General features: G+C 40.7%; 1 protein-coding gene across 1 annotated transcript in view; it reads left to right on the plus strand.

The window, feature by feature from the left end:
* Positions 1-12,308: 12,308 nt before the first annotated feature.
* MCHR2 (melanin concentrating hormone receptor 2) overlaps positions 12,309-14,319 on the plus strand; it is a 1,458,776-nt gene continuing 1,456,765 nt past the window's right edge. The window contains exons 1-2 of the mRNA XM_085609231.1: positions 12,309-12,451; positions 12,819-12,984. The gene's annotated coding sequence lies outside the window, so the exon portion shown is untranslated. The remainder of the gene's footprint in view (positions 12,452-12,818; positions 12,985-14,319) is intronic.

Below are 14,319 nucleotides of genomic sequence, written 5' to 3' on the forward strand. Positions count from 1 at the left end.
CCTGTTGTGCCTGTTTCATTGCTGTTTCTAATTCATTCATAGTGATTGCTGCTTCATTTTCAAGAATTGGTTGTCCTAGTGGACCTTGACTCAGTGGAGCAGAACTTTGACAATCTTGAGAACTATCTTTAGCGATTTCATCTGTCATACTAGTTTCTTATTCAATCTCTTCATTCAACTTTTGTAGAAAATTTGGAAAAACTGTACATTCAATGCTATCTTTACATGTATGAAAAGAATCTTCATAGCAGTCAAAATCTCCAAGTAATTCAATTTCACTATGCCAAGGCTTTAACAGTTGCAGAAGTGCTAAATAGAAAAATTCCCTTTTATCTGGAGTATCACAACTGAGTTGCCTGTGATTAATAAGATTTCCTTTTGTATGTTTTACCAAACATCCATCACATCCAATTATTGCATATTTTTCTTCATTTATATCTTCTTTAACATTTCTCTTAAAGTTGTAATATTGCAGTACTTCATAGAGACATATGTTTTCCAGATGTGGACTTCTTTTAGGATAGTAAGTATCCAACATATTTGTTTTAACAATATCTGTACGTTCCGGTTCATTCAATGCTAAGCATTCAATTTCTTGTACAGATTTCAATACTCGATTTTATGTTGCAGCAATACCTAGACTTACCCAAATTATTCCTCTTGACTTTGAATATAAACTTGCAGACGTCAACCGATCCGAACATTTGTACGATCCAATCTCTCGATGGGAAAGCATCATCAAACTAAAGCTGTACAATTTGTTACTAAGAGCCTTATCTTGTGAAATTTCTTCCCAAATTCCTTTCTAATCTGTCTTTTTAGATTTCGTTATATATGATGTAACATAGCGAACAACAGCAATTGAATTATCTGCAACATACTGGATATCCCTATTTGCATTCCACATCATCAAAATCACTGGACTGTAGTCATTAATATACTTTGAATCTTCACTTCTTTCTATATTGTAAGTATTCTTCAGAGATTTCCGATTTATAATATGCCTCACTGCTGACATGAAACTGTTGACTCTTCCTTTGGAAATTACTGGACGTGGAAATCCAAAACGATATTTTGTATAAAATATTTCTTTTGACTTGTATTTCTGTCGACAATATTTCCTACATTGATGACTATAAAACCGTAAAACTTGTTGTTTTAAGGTATTTTCTCCTCCTGTTTTTGGAATATCACAAGTAACAAAGTTTTCAATGAAAGCCAAAACAGTTACATCAGAATCGGTTCCAAATTTAGGTGCATCCTTGATCCATAATAGCATGTGTATATGAGGCGCAACTCTGGCATGGTACTCCTTTATCCAAAGGAAATCAATAACTTATCCAAGAGGTGGATTATTTTTATTGCAGATAAAAGACATCATAGCTTGAAACCTATGATTAAAATATCTGCACACATTTACAGGATCCAAGAAACACTGTTCTCCAGCTGTCTACAATTCAATGTTTTTAATATTTGAATTTGCTTCTCGTAGAAATTCAAGTAAATTGTCCCATGCTTATTCAGCACAGCTAAGCGTAACAAATCACGTAGGGGTTCCTTAACATCCATGACGACGATACCAATACTCATTAGGACCACGTTGACATGCCATCAAATTAATTAACTGATATTCTAAATGATCGTACCTTTGTTGTTCTTTGTCCATAAATTCCTTTGCAGAAACATGTGTAAGATGAACTCCTGTTTTTAATATGTGGTTCACTGCATATGAAAGTCCAGACAAGTCACTTTCAAACAGAAGATGAAATATATATTGAATACATTGTCGAAATCTTGGATCTTCTGAGTACAATCTTGTTGTGCGATATTCTGAATCTGGAATCTGCACAGGTCGTTCATCATATCGTCCACCTTTTCCAGTGGGGAAGAGCTTTGGAAAACAATGGGCTTCTAAACTTCTTTCCCAAACACTCATAGGCGTTCCCTTAGCTTTCTTCATTTGGAATAATTCAATATTATTTCCAGTCACTTCTTTTGAATGTAAAGGATGTATACTATAATGTTCATAAATTTCTTCACTCCTGGAGTCGTCCACTTTTTCGATTTGGCCAGTTGAAATTTTTCTATCATCTCCTAAAGATATTTCTTGTTCTTCCAGATATAAATTTTTATAATAAATATTGTTTTCTATGAGATATATCGTAGCCTTTTGAACTATGGTGCCATCTACTAACTCTTGCCATATTTTCTGGCTCTTTGTTGGTACACCATTAACTAGAATAACTGCAGGTTCAGTTTCCTCTCTCTCTGCACCAATAGTTTCAATATTTTTCTTTAAATATAAAGGTAAATACACAACTCTTCCTTTTAATCTTCTTTGTAAATCTGTGGGAGGCAATTTACCTGTTTTAGGCTCCATACGAACTATAGCCTGCAACGGGTGTACAGATTGAATAAGGATAGATATATATGTATTTAAATCCACCAGTTCCGGAGGAATAGCTACCAACTCTAGGTTATTATGTACAGCTCTGGCTGGCATTCTGTTCTTTTCTAATTTGCTGTAATAATATTTACAAATACATTGATCACTACCCAACTCAAAACAACCTTCAACCAACAAATAAGCACCAAATTGCTTCCACTTATGATTGTTTTTCTTTCAACTTTTTAAATACACATCAACATTCCTAGTTTGACTTCTATAGTGAGTATGTCAACAACAAATACAAACATAGTTGGTTTTTCACAACAAATTACCTTAATCTTTGTAATTTCTTCTACAAACTTCTCAGTAGTACTATCTTCCACCTCTTCTTCAACAGCTACACTTATCAAACTCTCACTTTCTCTACACTCTTCTTCAGTACTAAAGTAACGAAACTCTATATCATCGCAAACTATTTTTACATTCGATACTGACCATGCAAAAGAGCAGTGTTTATTCCACTTAAAAATAATGCAGGACTTTTTACATAGTACAATCTTCTTACTAACTTCCGTATTTGTGAGTGATGTACTCCTAACATTCTCAAATGATGAAAAGTACTTTCACACACTTTTCTAGAAAGACAAGCCAGAGAATGACCCTGCAAGCCAGTATTTTTACTCACTGTACAAGGATTTAGTCCTTGCAACATCTTAATCTTTTGTTTAACACTTCTTTTACTATACTGTTGTAAGAAATGTCATAAAATATCAATAGATTCCTGTTGTATACTACAAATACTATTACAATCCCATGAATACACTGGAGCTTGTGAACGTCTCCCTTGAACTTCTTCAGCTATTACTTCTTCCACATTTCTAGCAACCATCTTTCCTTTTTCTATTTGACAACCGTTTGTAACCTCAAAAGAACGACCATTGGTATCTACTGCGTGAACTAATGTATTTTGTTGAAAATAGCTTTCATTAAAAAAAGGTTCTGAACTAGAATTGTGCTTCCATTCACCCAATTCTTTTTTTTACAAAAGCTAGTTCTATTAACCAGTCTTTTTCTTTTACTTTTCTACTTCATGAACTACATTGTTTTATTCAATGTCTTCATTCTCTTCAATACTAATATAAACAATCTTCTTTTCAATTCAAAAGCCTTTTCAACTACACTTTCAATCTGGTGTATCTTCTTGTAAAATACTATTCTTCTTTTATATTTCATGCTCTCTTTTAATACATTTTATAATACTTTACTTTTAAACATTCTCTTCCTAATGTATTTATTTTGTTTCATCCTTTTTTCAACATGAATTGCTTTCTCATAACCTGATTTTGCCTTCATTTCTCCTTTTTTCTTTTCCTTCAGAAGGCCTATACACTCAGTTATTTATTTGAAAAAATAAGTAACCTTTATTAAAACAGAAATAAATAGAAATGTAACTTTAATAGAACAGTAGTATAAAACAAACGTGGGTTGGACTCCAGTGGAAGCAGCGTAGGAAACCTGCAAGAAAAAAAATGAAACATAAGTATGTGTGCTATGTGGAAGAGGTAAAGAAAGGTAGTCCGAATGAAAGGACCATAGTGAGAATGGAAGGGAGCGGGAGTGGGTCGAAGGGAGAAGGGGAGGGAGAGTCAAAAGAAGAGAGGGAGGAGGAGACAGACCGTTGGCCTATTGCACCCAGCCCTTAGTGTTTATCCTCCGTCACCCGTTTGTCTAGGATGCTGGGGTCTGCGAGAAACAGTGATAACATTATCACCACTTTAGCGGCAGGGAAACTGCCACTAAAGCAGCGATAAGGGGTTGATAATATGCCCTTGTGAATTCCCTTAGAAGCCCAGGTTCTGGTGTGAACCTGGGCTTCTATGAGAATTTACAAGGGCATATTATCAACCCCTTATCGTCGCTTTAGCTGCAGTTTCCTGTCACTAAAGTGGTGATAATGTTATCGCCGTTGTTTGATAATATAGTCCTACATTATTAGCTACGGGAAAATCGCTTGCATGCACCTGTGCACCCAGGGTGCTGTACCCCAACCCCTTCCCCCGCACTGTGCTCAATTATAGGTCTTCCTTCACTGCTCACCTGCCACCACTGGTGTGTCCCACGATGTGCTGGTGCAAGCTCCTAGTCCGGGGTATGTTTGTACGATAGACCAGGTCTCCGGTCAGGGACGGTGTCTTGATACCACGATGGAAGGTGTCAGAATGCCCGGGCATCATTGCGGGGTCAGCTCCCACTCCGCCCTTCTTGTGGCAATCAATGGAATGTCTGAAAAGGGAGAAATAATTTAATGATGGAAACGTCTGGAGGTAAATGAAGGTTTATTTCAAGCATGATAGAAAATAGGAGTTGAGTGCATCCTTCGTTTGTGAAGTACGATCTACCAACTGTTAGTGGTAATCGTGGTTCAAAGAGGAGTTGGAGTGCACGAGAATATACAAGGTTAAACAATAATATGTTATGCCAACGTTCACATACAAAGGAAAAGAGCGCATGCTAGAAGCATAATGTGCGCGTGTAATGCAGTGGCGGGAACCTGTGTGCATGTACACTTAGTAAGGAGCTCACTACAGTGTCCTAAAAGCCAATGCCACGTCTCTGTAGGGCAGCGCTGCCTGCTGACTTAGGCCTACAGTACAGAGCAGCAGGTCCTTAAAAATAGACCGATGTGACTGAATGAGGTCAGAGATCACATCATTACGCACGGCAACATCGCTTTTTCGCATGTGCGCACTCAGGGTGATGCACTCCACCCCTCCCGCAGAACCGCCCTCAACAGGTGTCTGTAGGGCAGCACTGCCCGTAGGTCCAGGCCTACCTTATGGTATAGCAGGTCTTTAAAATGAGACAGAGATGTGACTGAATGAGGTCAAAGATCACATGATAACACATGGCAATATCGCTTATTCGCACATGCGCAGTCTGGCTGATGCATTCCATCCCTCCCGCAGCACCGTGCTGAAGAGGTGTCTGTAGTGCAGCGCTGCCCGCTGGCTCAGACCTACAGTACAGTCCAGCAGGTCTTTAAAATGAGACAGAGATGTGACTGAATGAGGTCAAAGATCACATCATAACACGTGGCAATATCGTTTGTTCGGACCTGCGCAGCTAGGCTGAAGCACCCCACCCCTCTCGCCGAGGCACGCTCAATTGGGGCCCTGTGCACCCAGGCTGCTCTGCTTACCTGGTGTCATTGTTGTGTGAGCAAACACTATGGGCAGCAGTGCTCACAATTCAGATGGAGTGTTGATTGCAGGAGAGTGTGCGCCTCATGGATCCCTTTTGTAGACGACGGGCAGTAGGGCTCACAATTTAGAGCCCATGATGATTGCCAAGATGGAGTACACCTCATGGATCCATTTCTTTTTTTTATTGCGCATTGTGATATGCAAGGTGGATGCGGCAAATCATTTGAGGTAGTGTGGAAGAAGAGGGACGTGTGGCGTCGTGGTTATCCTATTTATACATACGCAAAGTGGGCTGGGCTTGCGTATGCCAGGCCAGCGTAGGGGTGTGAATAATTATTCTGGGGACTTGAGCGTTGTTCAGTTGCTGCATGGCCAGGAAGTGTACTTATGTGTATTTCTTTTGTAGTTTTGACCTCGCAGAGTGTGCAATTTAGATTAGTGTAGCATGTGTCGGGGGGGCGGAAACTATCGTTAATGAGATGGCATGTGATCTAGGATGTGCAGTCTGCCCGTGGCTGATGATGCTCCTTAGAGCCAGCAATACCCAGGCCGAAAGACAGCACAATAATGTGCAGACACACACACCAGGGGCATCGTGTAACACATATTTGTTTTTTGATGGAACGTTTGAGATGCATGGTAATTACACGTGGAAGGCTAATGTACAGAACATGAATATTGATCAAGATGATAGTTGCATGTTGTGTGTAGTATAAGATATGTGTATACAGGAAAACACTTTTCAAAAGCTTTCTAAGCAGAAGATGTGTCTCTCATCAAACGCTGAAGAGAGAATGAGTAAAATGGTTGGGGGTCATACAACTGTTACTATGGGAAATGTTATGAACCAATCAAATGCTTTTTTTTAAGGTCACATGGCAATCGCGCACCGAGCGTGCAAGGAGGCCGTACCGACGCGATGTTGACAAAATATATTTATCATATTATAAGTTTATTAGTTAGAAATATATAAATGTTTAAAATAATTTAGATTTTCGTGTGCTCTCATATACTGTTTAAAGTTATTTAGATATACTTTTGAGACAAAAAAAAAGGAAATGGCATACCCGGCGCGATACTATACGTCTGTGACGTAACACAGGGCCTGGCAGCGTGTACTCGTCGAATACGCAACGCGCAGAAGGCGTGACCCCATACGTACATGATGTAATGCGTGGCTTGATACTGCGTACCCGTCGGATACCAAAGTAGTACCAGGGGTGACTTCATGCATATATGATGTTACGCAGGACATGGTGCCACGAACTCATCGGATACGACATGCGCATCATTTACGAGTTTAGCAATATGGTGGATAGGATTCATGTGGTGATGGAGCTTGGTACGCTACCGGTATGGGAGTGCAGTTTTCTCCCCAACAAAAAAAAATATACATTTTTGGGGGGAAGATATAAAACAGTACATGATTTTTAAAGTTAAAAACAAGAAGTATAATAGAGTTCCAAAATATTTAAAAATATAATAGAAAAAATATAGGTTTTATAAACATTAAAATATGAAATTAACATTTAAAAAACCTTTGAAATTCACTGAAAAAACCATAGGGTTCAGGGACTTTATAGTTAGTTGAACATTTGACTCATATAAAACCAGAGAAATTCGCCTGTTATAGTTAGTTGAGCAAACTATAACTCGCGCGCCCGCAATGCACTGCTGATGATGTCACATATTACATCACTCATGACATGGTCAGTGACATCACTGATGACATCACTGATGACATCTCAAATGACATCACTCATGACATCACTCATGACATCATCCACGTGACAATCTGATGCACACACTGCTCTAATATAAACTTTGATACACCCATTCTAAAATGCTGACTACTATTTTTGAAACCATACATAGAAGAATGCCATATACTACATAGCACTCACTATTTCCTAGGTCTACACACACATCCAGTCACTTATACATGTAGTTACTCATCAATAGAGGACTATAATATGCACTAATACATCTATACATGCAAAGAATGAATCACATACCCATTTAATCATGTATAGAGTTATATACACCAACTTCGTTATTTTTAGACATACCACATCATTTAGTTATTTATACAGATACTAACACATATTTACTGTCTCATACAATCACTGATAGAAGCAGACACTTGTTTATACACCCACTCTTGAAATAACTTAGTCTCACGTATGCTCATTTATATACTCCAACACTCACATAAAGTGGCTTAAAACATATGTAGTTAGTCACAGATATTCCACTGAGACATTTATTCACTCACCAACACACCCATAGACACACTAACTCACCGATACAGCCCTTCCCAGATGCACTTTTTAATCCATACAACCACTGAATCACCCACTCAGACATCTATGCACAGACTCATACACCCACCCACCCACACAGACACTCAGGGACCCATAAAGATACTCAGACAACAAATCAATAACCTATATAGACACTCATGTAGTTATTCGGCAACCCATGCAGTTGCTTACACACCAATGGAGAGACTAATACAGACTGTTGCACAGTTTAGTCACGAATTCATGCATTCAGTAAGACACGTTCAATCACTCACTTATACAGTCAGTTACACACATACAAAATAATTCCTTTAGGCACTTGTAAATGCATTCATTCTTCAATACACCTTGCCATATATATATATAAAACATATTTACATTTTATAGAAACATACATTCGCTGGATGATGTCATCAGTGATGTCATCAGTGATGTCATTTGAGATGTCATCAGTGATGTCATCAGTGATGTCACTGACCATGTCATGAGTAATGTAATATGTGACATCATCAGCAGTGCATTGCGGGCGCGCGAGTTATAGTTAGCTCAACTAACTATAACAGGCGAATTTCTCTAGTTTTATATGAGTCAAATGTTCAACTAACTATAACGTCCCTGAAACCTATGTTTTTTTAGTGAATATATATATATATAAAATTGGTTACAGAAAAAGCCCTTTTGTGATTTGGTGTAAATCTGTTCAGCAGTTATGGAGTTATTAAATAAAAAATTCATTTGAATATTATGGGATGCAAATCCTCCATTGATTTGACTGATCTCTTGCTGAGATTGATTGGTTGCCACCACTTCAACCAGGAAGCAGTGGTAGGCATCTGGAGACTCAGACCTGGCCTAGTACCAAGCAAAAAGCACATAAAAAACATAAAGGGGTATGGTAGGAATATGCTGACCACCTAGGCCTGGTGATGGGGGCACAAGTTATAGTTACCTTAGGGCAGGAGTTATAGTTACTTAAGATAACTTTACCTATAACTGCTGAATGTATATGGTCTTGTGTGTGTAAAATATAAACCTAACTATAACATCCCTGTAACCTTTAGTTTTTAAATGGAAAAATATCTAAAGTGAAAATGTCAGTTAAAACATAACTTTTTAAACTCTAAAAATGACTTCAATACCAAAGTGGTAGCGTGGCAACTAATCTTCTCTTTTTTCCACTCTGGGTACCACGGTCCCACGCATTCCAAGCTTTATTTTTTTTTGGCAGCACAAGAAGCCCACCCCCACACTGCTGCACCTTCCTATTTGGGTGTGCCCACACCACTTTTATGCGCAGCACACTTGAGTTGCCAAGAGACTTTTTAAAAATAAAATAAAATAGTGGCAGTGCGTGTAGCCCACTTCCCCGATGCTGAGGTGGCTTCCTGCCCACCCTCACACTCATTGCTGGTACAGGAACCGGCATCTTCATGCTCTCTGTCCACTCCATGCAAGCAGGCTGCTGCAGTGTGCATCCTACTCCCCTAGTCACAAGGATCAGGAGGACATACAGGAATGTGGGGGGCGGGAGGTGAGATGGCACTCCCTTCAATTTCCTTTTGGGCTGTAATATTGGGATCCAGTACCCTCTACAATTCCGCGCCACTGCTAGGGATATGGGGATAGGGGCTTTTTCTACCTCAGGAAGGGTATGCTATGAACATCACTCCATGAATTTAAAAAAAAATGCATGACCCCTTCTTAGCCACATGGGGGTCTTATAATTAAAATGGGCGGGCCCGTCCTTCTTTTAAAAAATAAATCACCATAATTCTACTGTGATTCAGCAAAAAAAGTTTGGATTTTGGTCCCTACCCTGCCCCCATAAGTTTTTTCTTTTTTTCTGCCTACAACACAGGGACTGAGTCCCCAAGTCCAAAAGTGGCAGCCAAATATCTTTGTTGATGTTTTCGGTAGCCAATCAGATCATTATCTTTTGAATTGCTGATCCCTCAGAAAGCTCGCAAAAACAGTTATCCATACATTTTTAAGCTTCATTTTTTGAAAATCTACAGAACACATTTACAGCAAATCACACAAGTTACACTTTCTGTGTAAAGCTCTAGGGGCAGATTTATGTTCCCTGGCGCATCCCTGCAAATCAGCAGGGATGCGCCATGGAAGAAGCGTCACGCAAGTTTGTCCTTGCGCCACCGCAGATGCGCCGCATTTACAATGCGGTGTATCGTGGCGCAAGGACAAGCAGATGTGTGACGCATCTGCCGGCGTAAGGTTGGCGCAGTGCTGAAGTTGTGTCGCAAGCGTGACACAACTCCAGCACTGTTCCAACCTACCCTATCACTAACATGGTGTGTCACGCCTTACGCCTGCTTGAAGCAGGCGTAAGGATTTGACGCACCAGCGTCGGAAAAGTGACTGCGTGAAATCTTGTAGATTTCACTGCGTCACTTTTCCGAGGCTTTTTCTGATGTAACGCCCACCCTGCATACATTAAACCTGACGCAGGTTTAATGTGGCGCAGGGCTTTACAACGTGACGCATCTCCCTAGATGCGTCACGTTGTAAATCTGGCGCAGGATGGCGCTTGCTTTGCGCCGCCACTGCATCACAAAAGTAACGCAACGGCGGCACAAAAGTGGCGCACGGGGCTTGTAAATCTGCCCCCTAGTATTTTGCCACAATTGGTGTTAATTCTGTTCACCCATTTTGGCTTTAGTGTAGTCTAAATTTCCTATAGGAAATTGCATTAGGAAAGCTTGTTTTGGGAGCACCACTTTTTCTAGGCCCCCACTTGATAGTTCAACTAGAAACTTTCCAGGAAGAAGCTAAGATAGATGAACTTTTGTTTGGAAAGTTTTGCAAAGATTCGTCAAATGGCTTCAAAGTTATTAGCAAAACAGAAAATCTATTTCCTAAGGCAACTCTGTCCTACCTGCAAGTACACAGCGGCACCCACCACTATGCGGGTTATATATACTAATAAAACGCGGTCAAACTGAAGTTAAAGTTAAGAAATAAAACAAAGTAGTACAGTAACCCACAGAAATCCTAAAATTCCACAGCCTTAGCAATTTCAATGAACTCTTTGGGACTGGCTTAATTCTCTATTCCAAAAGGCTCCAAACATCAAATATTTTGTAGCAAGATAAACTAGACCTTTCATTGTATCTTTAAGGTTATTGTTCATACTCTATTAATGGCTACAGTAAACCTTCAGAGTAAATTGTGATACATAATTTAACTTAGTGCTTTGATTTAGTTTGACTGTCAGAGTGGGCATTAAATAGTATAAAGCTGTCTTGTGGGGTGGTTTACGCATTTGGTTGTTTAATTTGTAGAGCATTTGAGGATTGTATTTTCATCGTTTTTTTGCTTAGATGCAAGTAATAACATTGAAACGGTATTGAGAATTCTTCAACATAAAGCAAACTGAACATACACAAGTACATCTTATGGGACTGCCTCGAATCCCACATCATTGAGCCTCTATGCGGGCTCTCTAGCCATGGATAACCGCCTGAGTTACACAGGAAATGGCAGATTAATGTTACATAGTGGCACTGGTGGTGAAGTTTTTCGTATGAAGGAAATAGATGCATTGCAGTATGGTTTTACGACCAAATCCAACAGATTTCACAAGCCATTCTTTATTTCGACTTTTAGATTTATATAAATAGGTTGATTTGTGTACATGTTTGCACTGTCTGAATATTGCTTTTAGTTCTACAGGTCTATGTGTGATTTTAATTGCAGTCCATACCCGGTCATATAATCAGCGGTGTGTGATAGAGGATGAAGGAAGATTCACTGTTTACTTTACACACACACGAGCACACATACACACTCTCTCTTGTACACAAAATCGTATACAGACACAAACGCTCACACGCACTCTTGGGCACACAGAAGCACGCACACAGACAAACAAGGTGATACAAAGACACACAAAAACACTGTATACAGAAACACAAGCACGCACACACACATTCACCAACACGCACTCTTACAACCCCACGCGCAAACTCACCTACAGACACAAACGCTCACAGGCACATTAAGCCATGCTCAGAAAGACGCACTCATACACACACAGTCACGCTTTCACGCACACACACAAACACTCGACGCCTCGTCAGGGGTAATAAGCGCAATATAAATGCTATTTAATTTAAACACTACACACATACACACCGAAACACGGTGGCATAAAGGCACATAACAACACAGTGATACCGACACGCAAGCCTAGTACCGCACGCACCAACACACAGCAGACACACACTCACAAACACACACATGCTGAGAATGCGTCAGAATTGCTGCCTGATAAGTGTGTGCTCGCCAGCTCTTACTGCTGTGCCAGCTGAAGGCAGGCGCTGTTGCGGCTGCTGCATCCATGAAGAAGGATTTCATCACTGGCTGTGTCACAGCACCCCCTCAGGCAGGCAGCCAGGACAGTCGGAACATCTGTGCCGCTTCCTCCTGGCAGAGGTGTTCGGATCAGTTCTGTTTATTGTTTCCGTGTGGCGCTTGGTTTGCCTGTCTCTTAGCTTTATCCAAACAGCTGCTTACATCTCCCGCCAAGACCACCGCATGTAAGTTCTTGCGATTTCCACGTGTTAAGCAGCGGTTTATATTGCCAGTCTTTTCTGCTACGCGCGCGCTCCCGGTTTTCTAACGTTTAAATCTCAATACACTGGGAGACGGTTGTATAAAAAGCTGTATTTTGTATTAAAACTTGACAAATTTGCACTTTAAGTTGTTTAGCTATAGACCGTCTGGTCTCGCACCCCTCACAAAATGTGTTGCTAACTTGTTTGACATTCCGATGGTTATATTCACTTCTCTGCATGCTTTGATGCTGTGCTCCGTTCTGCAGACGCACGTGCAGTAAACGGGTAATTAAGTGATTAGCGCCGCCTCTGTTGACACACCCTCCTCTCGCCACCTTTGCATCCTCAGATGTGGACGTGGATTCACCGCCTCGCGCGTGAGATTGCTCGCCTGGCGCAGAAGACTCGCAGCTGCGCTCCCTCACGATGCCTTGGAATTGTTTTGCGCCGTGATGCGCAGCACTAGGCGATGACACCGCGGCTCTCCTGGTTCCTCGGCCACCCAGCGCAGTAAGGTAGGACGGTCCAAGCAAGGCAGATATGCACTTGCTAGAGTCAGTTTCCTAGTCATTGAACTGCATGCGAGACAGCTGCTTGATTTGGATATAAAGTACCGTAATACTGTTTTGGGTGCATCCTGGATAGTTGATGCTCGATGGTTGATCAGCGCGAGGCAGTGTGCTGTCTTTACAAGGGGGAGACGGGTGTGCGAGGGATTATTTGGTGCAGTTTGGCATGATCAATGTTTACCTGTGAACTCTTTCATACTGTACAAAGCAGATAACTAGCACCGTCACCCGTGCGCCGTAGAAGTGATACAGTAATGATGACACATAGACCAGTTGCAATGATGCCCTACAAGTCAACATTTATAGGAACTATAGGATGTATAGGATAACAGAGAAAATAAATTAAGAAATGTGTATGATGCACTTGGGCTTTTGTTTTTAATTGTCGACCATGTTAAGTTATGTCAGATATGTCATATATATAATATGACGTGTTTTATGTTCTGTATTATGTTAATTCAGTCATGTTATGTTATGTAATGTTATATTAGTTAAGCCATGCCCTGTCGTGAGATTTTTTGATATCTCATGTTACTTGTTTCATGTTATGCTATGCTATGTGAGTACTGCAGTCGTTTTTGTTGTGTCCTGGGGCTTCTAATTGGCCGGATTCGTGGGTTTCTGATGTTACACTCGTGCTGTGTAGCGTTACTGCTGTATATAGCTTTCCATTTTAGAGGTCGGTGTCTTCCTTCACAATCGATGTAAAACATCGTTTGTATCAGATTGGGCTGGGCTTGGACTTCTGGGTAGAAAACCGTCTTGAAGATGGAGTCCCCGCACTTATTGATGAAGCCCCCGAGCGTCGTCACCTTGAAGCATCCGAGGCTGGCATGCGGGGTGCCCAAACGTGTCGACAGTCTGCACAGCAGCTACAATCAGAAACACCTTGGGCAGTTGTATCAGGGCTTAGGGGTGCGAGGGATCTCTGCTCCCCAATTCTGACTGTCTTTCACTCTCAAACGAAGTGGTGGGGCCACCCAGCCCTTTAATATCACATCCCACCGACACGATCACCTTAAAAACCCGGAGCCTGAGGGCACCTTACCTAACTGACCGATACAAGCGTCCATCCAGCGAGAACACACGTCTTAATATTTTATCACATGACTAATTGTGCGTATTTGTGATGTATTCATGTAACGTGTGTGGTCCCCTGTATGTTATTTCAGATGACGGAATATTTGACTTTTAGAGCTTCGGGCTTTAAAGAACAGGTTATATGTTTTGGTTGAATTCAGCTGTCTGTTGCATTAGATTTTTACTTGCTTCAAATGGTTT

The sequence above is a fragment of the Triturus cristatus genome, chromosome 6, assembly GCF_964204655.1.
Source record: "Triturus cristatus chromosome 6, aTriCri1.1, whole genome shotgun sequence".
NCBI lineage: Eukaryota > Metazoa > Chordata > Amphibia > Caudata > Salamandridae > Triturus > Triturus cristatus.